Source organism: Gopherus flavomarginatus, chromosome 6 (assembly GCF_025201925.1).
Source record: "Gopherus flavomarginatus isolate rGopFla2 chromosome 6, rGopFla2.mat.asm, whole genome shotgun sequence".
In the NCBI taxonomy this organism is placed as follows: Eukaryota; Metazoa; Chordata; order Testudines; family Testudinidae; genus Gopherus; species Gopherus flavomarginatus.
This window is the reverse complement of record NC_066622.1, coordinates 30,039,474-30,057,057: the sequence shown is the minus strand read 5'-3', so window position 1 is coordinate 30,057,057 and position 17,584 is coordinate 30,039,474.

The window sequence follows — 17,584 nt, the reverse complement described above, 5'->3', positions numbered from 1 at the left end:
GGATCTGACTCATACATTTTTTGATCTCTTGAGGTTGGTAATACTGCCCCCTCCCCCTCCCCCTCCCTGCATCCACAGTGCCCCCAATGGCTGCCACAGACCCTAATGCCAGGCCTGCCTGGCACTGATTGACTGGTCATTAGCTGTGACACCCCCCCATCATAGTGATCTTGTGGCCTGGAAGGATCCCTACAGACACACAAGAGTCCCACATGGCCCCAGACACTGCTTCATTCCCAGACACGGGGCAGGGCCACTCATACAGGGGCCAGGGGATTCTAAGACCAGGGCTGAGCCATTTTCTGTGCCCACTGCATGGCCCTTCTTCCCCTCCCCTCCCCTCCCCTCGTGGGCACTTTCTGCTAGCCCTGCCCTCTCTTGTGCTAAGTAGGGGGTGGGCCCCACCCAGGACCAGCGCTAGGGTTTTGAGCGCCCTAGGCAGACGGCAATTTAGCCGCCCCATGCGCTGGTCCCGCAGCTACGGTGGAGCTGCCGCAGTGGTGTCTGCGGGAGGTCCACCGGAGCCGCGCAAGCAGCTGACCGTCCGCAGGCACGACTGCGGCAGCTCCATGGGAGCTGTGTGCCGCCCCCTCCAGACACCCTGGGCTGCTGACTGCCGCGGCGGCGTGCTGACCCAGGGGACACCCTGGACTGCCAGCTGCCGCGGCGGCGCCCTGACCCAGGGGACACCCTGGACTGCCGGCTGCCAGGGCAGCGCCCTGACCCAGGGGACACCCTGGGCTGCCGGCTGCCGGGGCGGCGCCCTGACCCGAGGGACACCCTGGACTGCCGGCTGCCGGCGGCGCCCTGATCCAAGGGACACCCTGGACTGCCGGCTGCCGCGGCAGTGCCCTGACCCGGGGGACACCCTGGACTGCCGGCTGCCGGTGGCGCCCTGACCCAAGGGACACCCTGGGCTGCCGGCTGCCAGGGCGGCGCCCTGACCCAAGGGACACCCTGGGCTGCCGGCTGCCGCGGCAGTGCCCTGACCCGGGGGACACCCTGGGATGCCGGCTGCCGCCTGCCGCTGTGGCACCCTGACCCAGGGGGCACCCTGGGCTGCCGGCTGCCGGGGCGGCGCCCTGACCCAAGGGACCCCCTGGACTGCCGGCTGCCGCGGAGGTGCCCTGACCCAAGGGACCCCCTGGATTGCGGGCTGCCGTGGAGGCGCCCTGACCCGGGGGACACCCCGGGCTGCCAGATGCTGCCGGCAGCTCAGACTCCCTCTCTGTCCCAGCAGCAGCGGCTGCTCAACCATTTAAAAAAAAATTGGGGGGCGCTTTTTGGCCCCCTCAAATCTCGGTGCCCTAGGCCCTAGTCTGCCTAAATGGTTGCACCGGCCCTGGCCCCACCTGAGGATCATGGGATCCATGCCCACCAGCACCATGGGGCTGGGCTGGGTCTCCCCTGACAGTGTCTCTCCCTCAGCAGCCAGGTTGCTGAGCTGCACTGGCACCGATGCTGCCCTGCCCCAGGGTCCAGATTCCCAACCCCCCCAGTACAGATGGGCACTGGCCTGATCCCTAGCAGTCAGGGCCCTGTCTCTCCCTCCCCATTCAATCACTCCCGACTAATCAGCTTGTCTCACTCAGTGCCCACAGTCCCCAGTGCATTCTGTCTCCCCTGCTCTTCTGACCCAGCCCCTGACTGCGAAAGATTCCCCACCCTCCCACAATGGGGCATTATAAACTCCCTGCCCACCTTGGGCCCCTTTGCCCCCCATGGCCTCTCCACTCAGTTCCCTTCTGGGAGAGTTTATTGTCTGATGTGCCACCCACACACTCCGAGGACTCTGGACAATCAGCCCTGCACTCTGGGGGGAGGGGCAGCAGTCCCAGGACAGGGTCACACACTGCACACTGGAGCGCAGGGAGCCCTCAGTTCATGTGTCTCTCCCACCCTGGTGGCTGGCTTCACAGCTCTGTCTCTGGTCTTTCTGTGCCCTCCAAGGCCATGCACGGTGAATCTCCCCTCGCAGATCGCCCCCGTCTCACTGGGACCCGCAGGCGCTGGATCCCTCCCTCAGTCGTAGAAGTCGTCTTGGTCGTCAAGGCTCCGGTCCTTCCTCAGTGACGTTTCCAGGCCTGCTCCCAGCTCCTCTGAGTCACCTCAGAACCCTGTGCAGGTAAAGTGGGGTAAGCAGGTGTGGCCATGAATCCTGGGTTCTAGTCCCAGCTCTGGAGGGCAAACAGATTTAGTGGTCTTAGGCAGGGGGAGCTGGGAGCCAGGACTCCTGGGTTCTATTCCCAGCTCTATATTAACCTGTCTCTCTCTGTGGACACATCCTCACCTGTGACACTGCGAGCTTCAGGCCCCTGCGGTGGTGTCCTGGGGGAGGAAGCACAAACATAGATGGGTCAGGGAACTCCCAGCTGGGGGCACCTCTACAGGCCCCAAGGGGACCATTCTGAAGGCAGATGGATCCCAGCCTCAGTGGCCCATCCAGCCCCTTCCCCCGGCTCAGGGAGGGGCCTGTGCTATACCAAGGACCACGGGAATGAGAGACCAACCTGCCTCCCCCTTTGGGGACTGCCTGCTCCCCATCCCCTCCACAGCGAAGGCTACCCCATGACAGGTTCTCGTGCCCTGGCCCTTTAAATGAGACAAATGCCCTGACCATATGGTCCCCCCTTTCACCCAGTTCATGAATCAATTGCTTCCCCTTCCCAAGCAGACAGCAAATTCTCATGGGGTTAATTAGTTCCCCCGGGCGGGGGAGTGGGGGAGTCTGCCCTCCTAGGGACTGGGTGGAGACCTGGCAAACTTACCTCATGCATAGGAGGATCCAGACAGAAGCCACTGCCCCCTTGAGGGGAAAGGCCCCAGATCCCATTCCCTGTCCCTGAGGCAGCCAGTCTCCCCCACTGTGATGGAGTGCACCCCTGTATTCAGATCCTACACACTAGTGCACTAATATTTGTACATGGATTGCCATGTGAGGTATCATTTGAAAACTCATAGCTAGCTGATCAGTAATATCTGGGTGAAATGCATGTAGTAACATTATGTGTACAGTTATGAACATAAGCTGAAATCATGTCTGAAGTGTGTTCCCAGATAAGTCTGGGGAGTGGCTAAAACAATTTCTCAAAGACAAAGGCTATGGGTACATTACAGCTTGTGTCGGCATAACTCATGTCACTCAGGGGGTCGCTCAGCTTCTCCTGCAGACATAGCTACTGCCGCTCAGGCTACACTGGAGAGCTTACAGCCATCGGTGCAGCTGCACTGCTGTAAACTCTCTAGTGTAGCTATGCCCAAAGTGCAAGCCGACGCCCCAGCCAGACGGCAGCAAGGCTGATGGGTTATCACAGGAAAGGGAGACAGGACAAAGAGATCTGCATCTTAAGAAACAGCCTCAGGTCTCCTTCCTCCACTAGACCCCCCCATCCCTTGGTTCACAGCTGGAAATGCTTTTCAAAGCAGGACTGAAACTATAAAAAGGAGGGACAACCTCCCCCCCAAGACCACCTTCCCTGCCTATCTCATTCTCCACCTTTGGGAAGACAAAGGAAACAGCTACTGGACACTGGGGGAGAGGTTGGCAACCCTCCAAGGGGTCCTGACCGGAAGAGTTCAGTCAGCAATGCTTTTGGAAGCATGTGGTGAGAAACTTTGCTTTCTCTAGTTGGTTAAGTCGGCACTAGAAAGCGTTTTATCTTTATTTTTCTTGTAAACATTTCTGACTCCTATGCCTCATTGCTCATACTCACTTGAAATCTCTTTGTAGTTAATAAACATGTTTTATTGTTTTATCTAATCCAGTGTGTTTAAGTTGAAGTGTCTGGGTAATGCCATACAGGATGGCAAGTTGTGTGTATATTACTCTCTTAAAGGAATAACGGACTTAATATATTTGGACTGTCCAAGAGAGGGCTGGGCAGTACAGGACATACATTTCGGGGGGCGGAATCTGGGACCAGGAGTGTATTGGGGTCACCTGGTAGAGGTAGCTGAGGCTGGTAAAAGCCATAGTGCAACCCAAGCGTGGCTGGCAGGCTGCAGTTACACACAGACAGTCAGGGTATGATCTGCATGCTGGAAGGCTGTTTGTGAGCAGCCCAGATGGGAGCCGCTGCGACAACGTATTGTAAGAGACCCAAGGTTGCCTGGCAACCCCTCACTGGTCTGGACTGCTCGCCAGTATGTCACACCCACCCTGGGGCGAGATCAGAGCGGGTGCCATCTAGAAGGGAAAGGCCCCATCACCAACCATGGAACTCGATTCCCTGGAAAGACTCCAGCTCGTCCTTCTGAGAGGAGGGAAGAGCTGGACTGGACTTTGTCTACAGAACCTGCTCTGTCTTTTGCCCATTGCACCTTGGCCACCGGGTGGTGCTGGTGGGTTGCGCCTCAACCACCTTGACTTTCCTTGACCCGTCCTCCAAGCGAGGGCTCCTCTGGCTGCCTCCCCTCCACTCATGGCTCTCCAACGTTCTCCTCTTCATCCTGCAAAGGGCAGACCATGGCGGGGGCTCAGCAGCCAGCTCCTGCCGAGAGCCTAAGCAGTTACTCTGCCCTGTTCAGGTGCTGATCCCACACCCGTCACCACAGTATCAGGGCTGCTCCCAGCCATGCACTGAGGTTGGTACCCATGCGATGCATTCCCTCTCCTCCCCTCCCCGGGCAGGTGAAATGTGTGTGCAGTGCCTGGATTGTTCTGGTGGTGTGTGGTGTAAATGTCATGCTGCTCTGCATTTATATCAGAGCAGGTTGACGATGCTTAGTCCCTTGGGGGGCAACTTGTTCCTTAGTCCCCCATTACTTATCCACTTAGTGCCAAGGGCAGAACCCTGGAATCACCTGCTCTAACCCACCAGACCCCACTCCTCTCCTAGAGCTGGGGGCAGAACCCAGGAGCCCTGGCTCCCAGCCCCCCTGCTTTAACCACTAGACCCCTCTTCTTGTACTGTACTAGAAATCATGTTCAGCTGAGCTGGGGGCAGGGTTGGCCTGGCTTTGCTCACTGCAGAGACCTTTCTGTCTAGCCCCTCCCCTGTGGATGCCTGCTGCAAATTCACACTGAGGGGCCTCCCCAGGGACTGTAGGCCATACAGGGCCTCTGACGCATGGGGGAGCATGAGCCAGACTGCACACCCAGTTTGCAGCCACAGGCATCTCCCCTGGCGGAGAAATCTGTATCGCTGCCATTCAGCCTTTGGCGAGTAGAGGGCACTCTGGGATCAGGGTGTTTTCATTAGCCTGGGCTGGGAAAGGGAAGGAAATTCTCTGCCTCTGCTCCAGCCTCTTTATACCTGTGTGTAGCCTGTTGCACTGACTGCAAGGGGAGAGTGCTCCCTACAGAGTCCCAACCCCACCCCCCGCAGCATAGCGCCCCCTGGGGTTCAGCACAGACTCCAAGGGGATAGCACCCCTATGGCGCACCTGTCCTGCTCCCTGCAGCACTGCGCCCCCTAGTGCCACACTCAGACACGTGGAACACAGATTCATGGTCGATCCCTACCTTGGTTCTGTTGCATTTCCTTGGGGAGCCAAAGCAGCTTCTATGTCTTCATCCCCTTCACTCTCTGCTTCCTCCTTTTCCTCCTCCTCCTCCTCCCCCCAGGTTGAAAGCTGTCCTAGATCTGTAGTAGGAGATGCAGAAGGTGAAATTCTCAGGTGGGGTGGCAGGGGCTGGACAGGGGGCAGCGTCGGGACAAAGGAGGGGTGGGGATATAAGGCTGAGGGACCTTAGACCTGATCTGGGGGAAATACCAGGCTGGCTGGGCCCAGGTTTGCCAGACGTCTAGTTTTCAATTACAATTCCCAGTTGAAAAGAGATCCTGGCAGCTCTGGTCAGCACTGACTGGACCATTAAAAGTCCAGTCAGTGGCGCAGCAGGGCTAAGGCAAGCTCCCTGTCTGCCCTGGCTCTGTGCACCTCCTGGAAGCAGCCAGCATTTCCCTCTGGCTCCTAAGTGGAGGTGCAGCCACAGGGCCTTCGCGCTCTGCCCCTGCCCTGAGTGCCAGCTCTGTAGTCCCATTGACCCAGAACAGCAGCCAATGGGAGTTGGGGGTGGGGAGGGTGTGTGCCTGCAGACAGGGGCAGCATGCAGTTCCCCTGGGCCACACCTCTGCCTAGAAGCTGGAGAAAAATGCTCGCTGCTTCTGGGAGCCACCTGAGGTAAGTACTGCCCGGAGCCTGCACCTTGCATCCCCTGCACACCTCAATCCCCTGCCCCAGCCCTGAGGCCCCTCCTGCACCTAAACTCCCTTCTGAAGCCCGCACCCCAAACCCTCTCCTGCACCCCAAACCCCTGCTCCAGCCCTGAGCCCCCTCCTGTACCCCAGCCCCTTGCCCATCTTGGTGAAAATGTGCAAGTGAGCGAGGGTGGCGGAAAGCAAGCGATGGAGGCCCGGGGGAATGGAGTGAGCAGGGGTGGGGCCTCGGAGAAGGCGCGGGGCAGGGACGGAGAAAGGGCGGGGCAGGGACGGGGAAAGGGTATTTGGTTTTCTGCAATCGAAAAGTGGGCAACCCTAGCCCAGGGATCAGACTGAGGGGGGATACCAGGCTGGCTGGGCCCAGAGGTCGGACCGAGGTGGGATACCAGGCTGGCTGGGCCCAGAGGTCAGACCGAGCGGGGATACCAGGCTGGCTGGGCCCAGGGGTCGGACCGAGGGGGGGATACCAGGCTGGCCGGGCCCGGGGGTTGGACCGAGCGGGGATACCAGGCTGGCCGGGCCCAGAGGGTCGGACCGAGGGGGGACACCAGGCTGGCTGGGCCCAGAGGTCGGACCGAGGGGGGATACCAGGCTGGCTGGGCCCAGAGGTCTGACTGAGGGGGGATACCAGGCTGGATGGGCCCAGAGGTCGGACCGAGGGGGGATACCAGGCTGGCTGGGCCCAGAGGTCTGACTGAGCGGGGATACCAGGCTGGATGGGCCCAGAGGTCGGACCGAGGGGGGGATAACAGGCTGGCCAGGCCCAGGGGTCAGATCAAGCGGGGATACCAGGCTGGCCGGGCCCAGGGGTCAGATCAAGTGGGGAAACCAGGCTGGCTGGGCCCGGGGGTTGAACCGAGCGGCGATACCAGGCTGGCCGGGCCCAGGGGTCGGACCGAGGGGGGATACCAGGCTGGCCGGGCCCAGGGGTCGGACCGAGGGGGGATACCAGGCTGGCCGGGCCCAGAGGGTCGGACCGAGGGGGGATACCAGGCTGGCCGGGCCCAGGGGTCGGACCGAGGGGGGATACCAGGCTGGCTGGGCCCAGGGGTCAGACCGAGGGGGGATACCAGGCTGGCCGGGCCCAGGGGTCGGACCGAGGGGGGATACCAGGCTGGCCGGGCCCAGGGGTCGGACCGAGGGGGGATACCAGGCTGGCTGGGCCCAGGGGTCGGACCGAGGGGGGATACCAGGCTGGCCGGGCCCAGGGGTCGGACCAAGGGGGGGATACCAGGCTGGCTGGGCCCGGGGGTCGGACTGAGCAGCGATATCAGGCTGGCTGGGCCCAGGGGTCGGACCGAGGGGGATACCAGGCTGGCCAGGCCTAGGGGTCAGATCAAGCAGGGATACCAGGCTGGCTGGGCCCAGAGGTCGGACCAAGGGGGGATACCAGGCTGGCTGGGCCCAGGGGTCGGACCAAGGGGGGAATACCTGGCTGGCCGGGCCCAGAGGTCGGACCGAGGGGGATACCAGGCTGGGTGGGCCTTGGGGTCAGATCAAGCAGGGATACCAGGCTGGCCGGGCCCAGGTGTCGGACCGAGCGGGGATACCAGGCTGGCCGGGCCCAGGTGTCGGACCGAGCGGGGATACCAGGCTGGCCGGGCCCAGGTGTCGGACCGAGGGGGGATACCAGGCTGGCCGGGCCCAGGTGTCGGACCAAGGGGGGACACCAGGCTGGCCGGGCCCAGAGGTCGGACCAAGGGGGGATACCAGGCTGGCCGGGCCCAGGGGTCGGACCAAGGGGGGATACCAGGCTGGCCGGGCCCAGGGGTCGGACCAAGGGGGGATACCAGGCTGGCCGGGCCCAGGTGTCGGACCGAGGGGGGATACCAGGCTGGCCAGGCCCAGGTGTCGGACCGAGGGGGGACACCAGGCTGGCGGGGCCCAGGGGTCGGACCAAGGGGGGATACCAGGCTGGCCGGGCCCAGGGGTCGGACCAAGGGGGGATACCAGGCTGGCCGGGCCCAGAGGTCGGACCGAGGGGGGATACCTGGCTGGCCGGGCCCAGAGGTCAGACCGAGGGGTATACCAGGCTGGCCGGGCCCAGAGGTCGGACCGAGGGGGGGATACCAGGCTGGCTGGGCCCAGGGGTCAGACCGAGGGGGGGATACCAGGCTGGCTGGGCCCAGGGGTCAGACCGAGCAGGGATACCAGGCTGGTTGGGCCCAGGGGTCAGACCGAGCAGGGATACCTGGCTGGCCGGGCCCAGAGGTCAGACCGAGGGGGGGATACCAGGCTGGCTGGGCCCAGGGGTCAGACCGAGCAGGGATACCAGGCTGGTTGGGCCCAGGGGTCAGATCAAGCGGGGATACCAGGCTGGCCGGTCCCAGGGGTCGGACTGAGGGGGATACCAGCCATTGGGTCTGACTGGTGGTGGCTGGGCTGGAATTCTGGTCTGGATGGGCTGTGAGTTTAACTCAGGGATGCAGAGTGGGGGGATACCAGCCTCCTCACTCACCCTGTGGGGACTCTGGGTTGTGGCTGTCCCAGGCAGGAGTCTCTCTGCCATGGCCCCTAAAATGAGATGGGGAGACAGGTTAAAGGGGAGGATTCACTGGGACTCATGGCCCGAGGGCAGGCGGGGAGGGCAGGTAAGAAGAGGACTCACCTGCTCTGCTCAACAGTGCCTGGGCCCTCCTGAGCACCGGCTCCCAGGGCGCCCAGCACCAAGTCACTTTCTGCATCCTCCTCCTGTACACGGCCTTCTGTGCCCCCCACCGCCGGGCCCTCACTGCCCTCCTCCTCCTCTTCTCCCTCCTGACCCCCTTGCCGCCCCTCCAGGCCTTCCTCCTCCTCGCTGCCCTCCTCCTCCTCGCCCTGCTGCAGGCCCCCCCACCTCATCAGGCCCTCCTCCTCCTCGCTGTCCTCCTCCTCACCCTGCTCCTGTTCCCCCCACCCTACCAGACCTTCCTCCTCCTCCTCCTCACTCTCCTCCTCGTCCCCATCCTGGTCCCCCAGCCATTTTGGCAGGCCTTCCTCCTCCTCGCTGCCCTCCTCCTCCTCCTCACCCTGCTTCAGGCCCCCCCACCCCACCAGGCCCTCCTCCTCCTCACTGCCCTGCTCACTCTCCTCCTCCTCGGCCCCATCCTGGCCCCCTAGCAGTTTTGGCAGGCCTTCCTCCCTCTCGCTGCCCTCCTCCTCCTCACCCTGCTTCAGGCCCCCCGACCCTACCAGACCTTCCTCCTCCTCCTCCTCCTCACTCTCCTCCTCGGCCCCATCCTGGCCCTCCAGCCCTTTTGGCAGGCCTTCCTCCTCCTTGCTGCCCTCCTCCTCCTCACTCTGCTTCTGGCCCCCTAACCCTACCAGACCTTCCTCCTCCTCCTCAGTCCCATCCTGGCCCCCTAGCCCCTTTGACGGGCCTTCCTCTTCCTTGCTGCCCTCCTCCTCCTCAGTCCTCTGTCCACCTGCTAGGCCTTCCTCACCCTCCATCTCCTCATCCTCACCACCCTCTTGGCCCTTTTGCCCCCATACCAGGCCTTCCTCCTCCTTGTTCCCCTGATTCCCTGCCACACCTTCCTCTTCCTGGCCCCTCCTCTCCACCAGGCCTTCGTCATCCTCCCCCGCATTTGCTGATGCCTGGACATGCTCCAAAGTGGAGCCTTCCTTGCTCCCCCTCCCCTCTGCCTCCTCCTCCTCACCTGCCCCTCCAGAGACTTCCTCCCCATTGCCCTCCTCATCCTTCTCCCCTGCCTCCTGGCCCCCCTGCCTCCCCATCAGGCCTTCGTTCCCCTCCTCATCTTCCTCCCTCTCTTGGCCCTCCACCTCCCCTGCCTGACCTTCCTCTTCCTCCTCCTCCTCCTCCTCCTTCTGTGTCTGCCTCATGGCTGAGCATCCCTCTCCTCCCTCCAGCTGCCCTACCCCCTGGATGGGAACCTGCCCTCCCTCTCCCTTCAGCTGCACCCCTTCTCCGCAATCCCTGTTCCCCCCAGGCTGTCTCACTCTTACACTCAGCCTCCATCTTCGCTTCCCCTGAGACTCTTCTGGCCTGTCATCCCCTGCCTGCTCCCCCCATGGCTCTTGGCACCAGCTCTTGCTCCCCCCATGATCCAGGGCTGTGGTGTCTCCTCCTGGATTCTCTTTGCACCACAGTCTTGGGACCCTAGGGATGAGAGACAGAGTCTGAGCACAGGATGAGACCGCTGGGCACAAGTCCTGTAGTCCACCCCAGAGGCACCTGCATCTTAGCATAGAGTGAGGGATCCCTGTACAAAAAGCCCCAGTGCCCCACCGCAGAGATGTCTGCAATTTCAGCACCAGGCAAGGGATCCCTGTATAAACAGCCCCAGTGCCCCACCCTAGAGCCAGCTGCATCTCAGTACAGGGCAAGGGATCCCTGTATAAACAGCCCCCGCACCTCACCCCAAAGGTGGCTGCATATTGGGATGGGTGATGCACCATCCCTTGGGGTTCTCTTCAATGGCTGGGAACCTTGGGGGGATTCCAGGGAGGTACCTGTCCAAGGACTTCTCACTGGCTGTCTCTGTGCTGTCCTGCTCCCAGGCTCCTCTCCACAGCAGCCTCCTGGAGGCCCTGTTAGCTGTCCGGTGTCGGTGCCTCACCCCAGAGCTGGCAGCGTCCTCAGTGTGTATCCCAGCTCCTGCATGTGCCCTGGTCTGCATGGGCTGGGGGCGAGTCCCTGGAAGGGATGGTAGCGCAACTGATACAGGCTACAGCTGCCAGGCTGGGCATGGCTAGGGCCAGGGCTGCCCAGCGAAGTGCCCAGTCCCTTCCCAGATCCATGCCACAGGATTGCAGCAGAGCCAGCAACTGTGCCAGGCCCTGGAGGGAGGAAAAGGCCCCAAGCAGCTCACTTGTAGCACAGAGCCTCCCCCGGCATCTGCAGCCCCCCTCCAGTGCCCCCCCAAGTCCCCTCCCCAAGCCTTACCACCCCACAGAGCCCCGTAAGCCGCCCTGTCACTGATCTGCAAGGCTTCATTGCCCTGGCCTTTACTCAGTCTCCTGGGAGGACCCCTATTTCTCTGCCAGTCCCAAGCTTATCCTTTCCCAGGGCGAGTGCCACAGCTCTCCGACTCCTTTGGACTCCAGGCCCCTGTTTGTCACTGTGTGCGCTGAGCTCAGATCCCGTAAATGCTTCCACCTCCCTCCTGCCTTGCCATCTGAAGCGGGTCCCCCTGCAGACAGACTCTGCTGTCTCACTCCCTCACCAGGTCCCAGAGCCTTGGGTTGTACAGTCAAATGGTAGGGGCCCATACTGAGGCCTAGGGATGGTTCCAAAAGGCCTTACTGCTTATGTGTGAACTGCCCCCTTAGGCTCGTCGCAGGGGAAGGGTCTGGGGTGTTCAGCAGACCCAGGGGGATGTATAGGGGGTTGCCACTCTGATGGGAGATATTGCCACAAAGGGGGTAAAGGGGCAGGTGTCACTGCGCTGGATGCTTTGTCAGAGCTGGGGGGGCCAGACCAGTTCTGTAGAATCTGCTTACGTGAGCTCAGGCTGTGGTTAGCGGACTGGGAGCTGTGTCGCATGGGTCATTCGGCAGATGAGATCATAGAAAGTAGGTCTGGCTCGGAGTAAAAAACAATGGTGGGGACTGGCCCAAGTTGGGGCTGCACAAGCGGGTCACTTGTGGACTTAGGGCAAACCTGAACTGGGGAGAATGGTTGACTGCTGATGAAGCTGGCTCCTGCTGTGGGATCCTAAAGTCCTGAGATGCAAGGCTGTAGCTGAATAGGGCATGAGTGGGCAGGCAAGCTGCTCCTGGGTCAGGACAATGGGGTGTAACAGGATGGGGCCTGCACCTCCAGGGGGAAGATCAGGCCTGGATAGACCTGAGACTCATCAGGAGAACGCCTCTGGGCTAACCCATATGGAGGGTGATGTGCCCGTGGCAGGTCTCAGCCCTCAGGTCCAGCGGGCTTGCTCTTGGGACAGATGGTGCCTCAGCCCCAGAGAGATGGATGGGAGGAGGGCCCAAGGGGTGGGAGACATGGTGCCAAGGGAACTCTCCCCTGCTCCAATGGAGCAACCTGGATCAGTTTGGACCCAACGAGTATCTAACCCCAAAGGGGGCTGGTCCCTGGTTAAGGTGCCTGCAGTGAAGACACATTGAAACGGGGTACCAAGGAGGAGCCCTGAGTGGGGTGTATAAACCCTGCTCTGCCATAGTCGGTAAGGGCAGGCTAGCTCCCCGCAGCTGTGGCTAACTGGCTGACCAGCGAGGCTTGGGACAAGAGGTTGCTGCCCAGGCTAGTGGGAGGGTGGTTTGCCTGCGAGGCTCAGGGCTTCCCAGTGTCAAACTGGAGGGGCAGCAGGAGCTGGGGGAGGCTGCTGCAGGAGACCTGCCAGGCCGAAGAGGGCTCCCCTTCCCCTTCACAAGCTGGCAGAAGGCTGGCTCCTGGGTGGAATATGGCAGAAGGATTTTCAGGTAGCGGGAGCCACCTCCGAAAGGCCAGGGGCCTGGGGGCAGGTCAGAGGGCTGAGTTTCTGCCCCACACAGGATTCCAGCAAATCTAGCTGCTTCGGCCCCCTGCCTTTCCCAGGCTGAGCTGATCCTGGCATGCAGGCGACTAATGCTGCCTGGAGGCGGGAAGCCCCTGCTAGAGTCTCCATTCAGGTGGACTCGCTGCAGAGAGCGGGGAGAAGGGGCCTTTGGGCTCTAGCCGCCCCCTCAGAGACCGAGAGCTGCAGAGCTCGCCCTTGTGAAATGCCATGCCTAGGGCTTGGCAAAGAGGTAGGGATCCTCCCAGGAGACTGGATGAAGGCTGGGGGATTGAACCCTTGCAGATTGGACCTCACCCCTGCTCCACAGAGCACCTCACCCTCCAGAGACACATTAGCCCCCCAGCTACCCCACTTCCCATTCTCAGCTCCTAATGCCCCCTTCTTCCCACACCCTCATTGCCTTCCAGTGCTGTATGGACATGGCTGGGTGATGGCACCCAGTGGCCCATACTCCAGGATGTGCTGCACCCTCCATGTGCCCATCCCCGCTCTGCTCTCCTCTGGACTCCCCACTTCTCAGGCCAGGACCCTGGGCCTCCCCACCAGGAGCAGATCTCATCTTGCTGGGGTGCCAGGGGGGCGCCTGGAGCACTATCACCCAGGAGAGTCCTGTCGTCACCCACACGGGCTCTCCAGGCGCACCCTTTGATTCAGCTGTGTTGGGAAAGCCAAGCTGATGTGGGGGGAGAAGCAGGGATGACTCCTGATGGGGCATAGCAGCCAGCATCCTGTAGCCATGGTCCTTGGCGATGGACCCTCTGTGGAGCCAGGGTGTGCCATGGGGGACCCCTGTGGGCCTGGCTGCTAGGGGGCAGAGAAGAAAGAGGCATCAGCAGGGACAGGAGGACTCAGGAGTCCAGGTAGGCTTCCAGGCTGAGCAGCACAGAACAGGGACAGGGCTACCTCCTTACCCTCCATGGACCCAGCCCCACCTGCCCATGTGGATGCAAGGAAGGCAGCAGGCTCTGGGGACTGTGTCGGGGAGACAGGATGAGGCCCCCAGGTCTGATACTGCAGGTGGTTCATCCACTGTGTGGGGCCAGGGAGGTGTCTCCCAGAGTGTGAGCGCAGAGGCAGGTCCAATGTCCAGGAGGACACCCAGTCCTGGGGAGAGGGGGAAGAGAAATCAACTGAGTATGTGGATGATTCCAGAACCCATCATGCTTCAAGGCAGAGCACATGCTAAGCAGGGTTAGGCCAGGCCAGTGCTTTGGGGGGTGAGGGAGAGAACCCAAAAAGTGTGGGGAGAGAGAAGGGCTGCAGGAAGGGAGGGGCACTCTTCCCTCACAGTCAGTGCTGGTCCCAATGCCCCAACACTCTGGTGCCAACTCCCTCTCGCCCAGGAGGTTTAGTGTGACTAGGCTGTGCCTACCTGGTGCTGAGGGACCCGACTAGGGCTCCCCGCCTCCATCCTTGGGTGAAGAAGCAGCCGCTGCAGAAATTCGCCATAGTCCACCTGAGATGAGCAAGATAGGGATGCGACCCTCTGCCCTTAGTCCCACCACAGGCCCCATCTGGATCCCCCAGGGCTGAATTCCTTCCTGGGTGTCTCAGCATCCTCTCCTGCCCCACGGAATTACTGATTTCCACCCACTCTCTGCACTGGTGGTGCTAAACCATCCTCTTTCTGGTGGATAGAACCCAGGAGTTCATCCCCCCACCCACACACCCACACTGTCTAACCACTAGGCACCACTCCCCTCTGAGAACACAGGCTTGAAGCCAGTCTAATTCTCTTGGGGTGCTGTCCCGTCGCAGTCTGACTCTCCCCAGATGGGGCTCTCTGTGATCACCAGATGTCCTGGTGCTGAGCCCATCTCACCTTCCTCCTCCTTACAGCATCTGTCCTGGCCCAGAGCAGCTCCAGCTGGGTCTCCAGGTGACCAAAGTCCCGCAGCAGTTGGCGGTTCCGGTCTCGCGCCTGGCGTTCCCGCACACACAGCTCCTGCCATACCTGGCGCAGCTCAGCTGCCTGTGCTCCAGGGCTGTGGGGTGAGGCAGGGATGAGTCAGCTCCTACCTGGGCTGTTCCCTGATACACAGCACCCACAGGGGCCCCGAGGGCCTGTTTGCCCCACCCTGGGAGCAGGGGGCTCTGCCCCAGCGGGGGTCACCCCTGCACTCACCTTGTCAGCTCCACCCCATCCTGCCAGCAGTACCCCTAATCAGCTCCACCCCTCACCCTCACAGGCAGCAACACCCCAGTTCCTGCTGCTGAGTGTGTCGGATGGGAGTGAGGGATGGATGGATAGACGGCAGCGGGGGTGAGCATGCAGTCTGGGTGGTTGGTGGGTGTGCATGGAGAATGGAGGGAGTCGTAGGTTCATTCATAAATCTTAAGGCCAGAAGGGTCCTTTAGAGCCCCTAGGCTGACCTCCTGGATGGCCCAGGCCAAGGAGTGTCACCCTGATGCCCAGGCACTCGTGTCACTCAAGACTGTGCTGGTCCTTGGGGGATGGGGGTGGCAGGGGGCAGCAGTGCTGGGCTCTGCTGGGTGGGAAGGGTGGCAGCTGCAGCAGAGGGGAAGAGCTGTGCTGGTCTCTATGGGGGGCTGGGCTGTGGAGGAGGGGGATAGTTCCCGTCTCTGTGGAGGGATGGTGAAGGGGGGCTGTGCTGGTCCCTGTGGGGGTAGGCAGTTGTGCTGTGGAGAAGGGAGGCTGTTCTGGTCCCTGTGGAGGGATGGTGAAGGGGGGCTGTGCTGGTCTGTGTGGCACTGGTGGGGTTGTTCCAGTTGCAGTGGGGGTGGGAGTGGTGGCTGTGCAGATCTCTCTGTGGAGGTGCGGGGGGAGCTGTGCTGGTTCCTATGGGAATGGGGGGGTTGGGCTGTGGCAGATGGGGCTGTGCTGGTTCCTATGGGAGTGGGCGGGAGCTATGCTGGTTCTAGGGTGACCAGACAGCAAGTGTGAAAAATTGTGACGGGGGTGGGGGGTAATAGGAATTTATGTAAGAAAAACACCCAAAAATCGAGACTGCCCCTATAAAATCGGGACATCTGGTCACCCTAGCTGGTTCCTTTGAGGGTGGGGGCCATGCTGTGACAGTTAGGGCTGTGCTGGGTCCTATGGGGGTGGGGAGGAGCTGTGCTAGTCCCTATGTGGAGAGATGGGGGCAGTGCCCATACCTCCTCCAATGCTGCTTGTGGCTCTGTCCCAGGCCAGGCATCCCGGACATGCTCCCTGTAATCAGCTTGTGGGGGGCCACAAGGCTCCGCTGGGAGGAGTTGCTGTGTCCGTCTGACCCACAGCCCAGTGTCTAACTGAGCCAATCAAGGGAGGCCCCAGGGGATTAGTGAGAAAATCCCATTGCAAAGTCGGTTGCCCCCGCCCCTGCAGAGTCTCAGCACCAGCTGTGGGGGGGAGGGCAGGGGGCTGAGGAGCCCTGGGCCCAGTGCATGGACCCTTCCCTTGCTCCCCTCCCCCAGCACCATTCAGGAGTCCCTTGCTCCCTCCCCCCACATCTCTGCATGGCAAGGTTAATCTCTGCAGCTGTAATTAGCTGGGCCCGCCTGCCAGTATAGGGCCCAGGGGACGCCAGGGCCTAGAATAGCTGCAGCCTGTGCCCAGCCAGGACTCCCACGCTGAGCAGGGCTGGGCTGGGGCCCCACAGGCATGGGACACAGTCAGGGCTGACCTCAATGCCATAGCGTGGTGCTAGAGGGTGCTGTGGGGTGGGGCTCAGTAGCGGGCCAGTCTCCCCTCCCAGTCAGTGCTGGTCCTAATGCCCCAATGCAGCTCTGAAATCTTCTCCCCCTTAGGGTTTAAATTAAATTCACTGTCCTTCCCCACTCCCTGTCACAAACGCACGTTTGGCTGTTAAACAGCCAGCCCCCTGCGCTCTACTCCAGAGGTGGCTGCATCTCAGGGCTGGATGAGGGATCCTTGTATAGAGAGCCCCTGTGCCCCACCCCAGAGGCGGCTGCATCTCAGTATGTGAGCTATGCACAGTAGTAGCATTTATATTTATGAAATCCTATTGTCACCGGGAGGCATTTATTGTGCTGAAATTGTGGGAAATCTGGGCAGATCTAATCTTTTTGCAGAAATCAGCTGCCTGAGGGCTGGGCTATGGAGCTTAGCTGTGTCCCATATTCTCTGGGGGTGGCTGTGTGGTTCTGAGGCTGTGTATGCTTCTCTGCACTGGCGGGATGAGCCTGAAGCTTGGGAGGGTAAGAAATATGGGATGATCATAAGCGTCAGCCCTGTGTCTCCATGGCTCAGGCCCGTGACTAGGCACTTGCCTAAATCCCCAAGTGCTGAGGGAGAGAAGATTACTTTTTAATCTGCATCAGTGCGCAGATTTTAGCATTATATATCTCAGCCAGAACTGGTTCAGTTAGACTCTGGACACAGAGGGGCTGGTGTGCTGCCAATGTTATCAGTCCAATACTATCCTCCACCCTGCCACTCATCCGCCCGGGTGTCCCCTCCCCTGAGTCACTCATCCGCCCTGGTATCCCCTCTTCCCTGCCGCCCATCCACCCTGGTATCCCCTTCTCCCTATCACCTGTCCACCCTGATACCCAGTCCTCCCTGTCACCCGTCCGCCCTGGTATCCCCTCCTCCCTGTCACCCATCCGCCCTGGTATCCCCTCTTCCCTGCTGCCCATCCACCCTGGTATCCCCTCCCCCACTGCCGCCCATCCACCCTCGTATCCCCTCCTCCCTGTCGCCCATCCTCCCTGGTATCCCCTCCCTCTTGCCGCTCATCTGTCCTGGTATCCCCTCTTCCCTGCCGCCCATCCACCCTGGTATCCCCTCCTCCCTATCACCTGTCCACCCTGATACCCAGTCCTCCCTGTCACCCGTCCGCCCTGGTATCCCCTCCTCCCTGTCACCCATCCGCCCTGGTATCCCCTCTTCCCTGCTGCCCATCCACCCTGGTATCCCCTCCCCCACTGCCGCCCATCCACCCTCGTATCCCCTCCTCCCTGTCGCCCATCCTCCCTGGTATCCCCTCCCTCTTG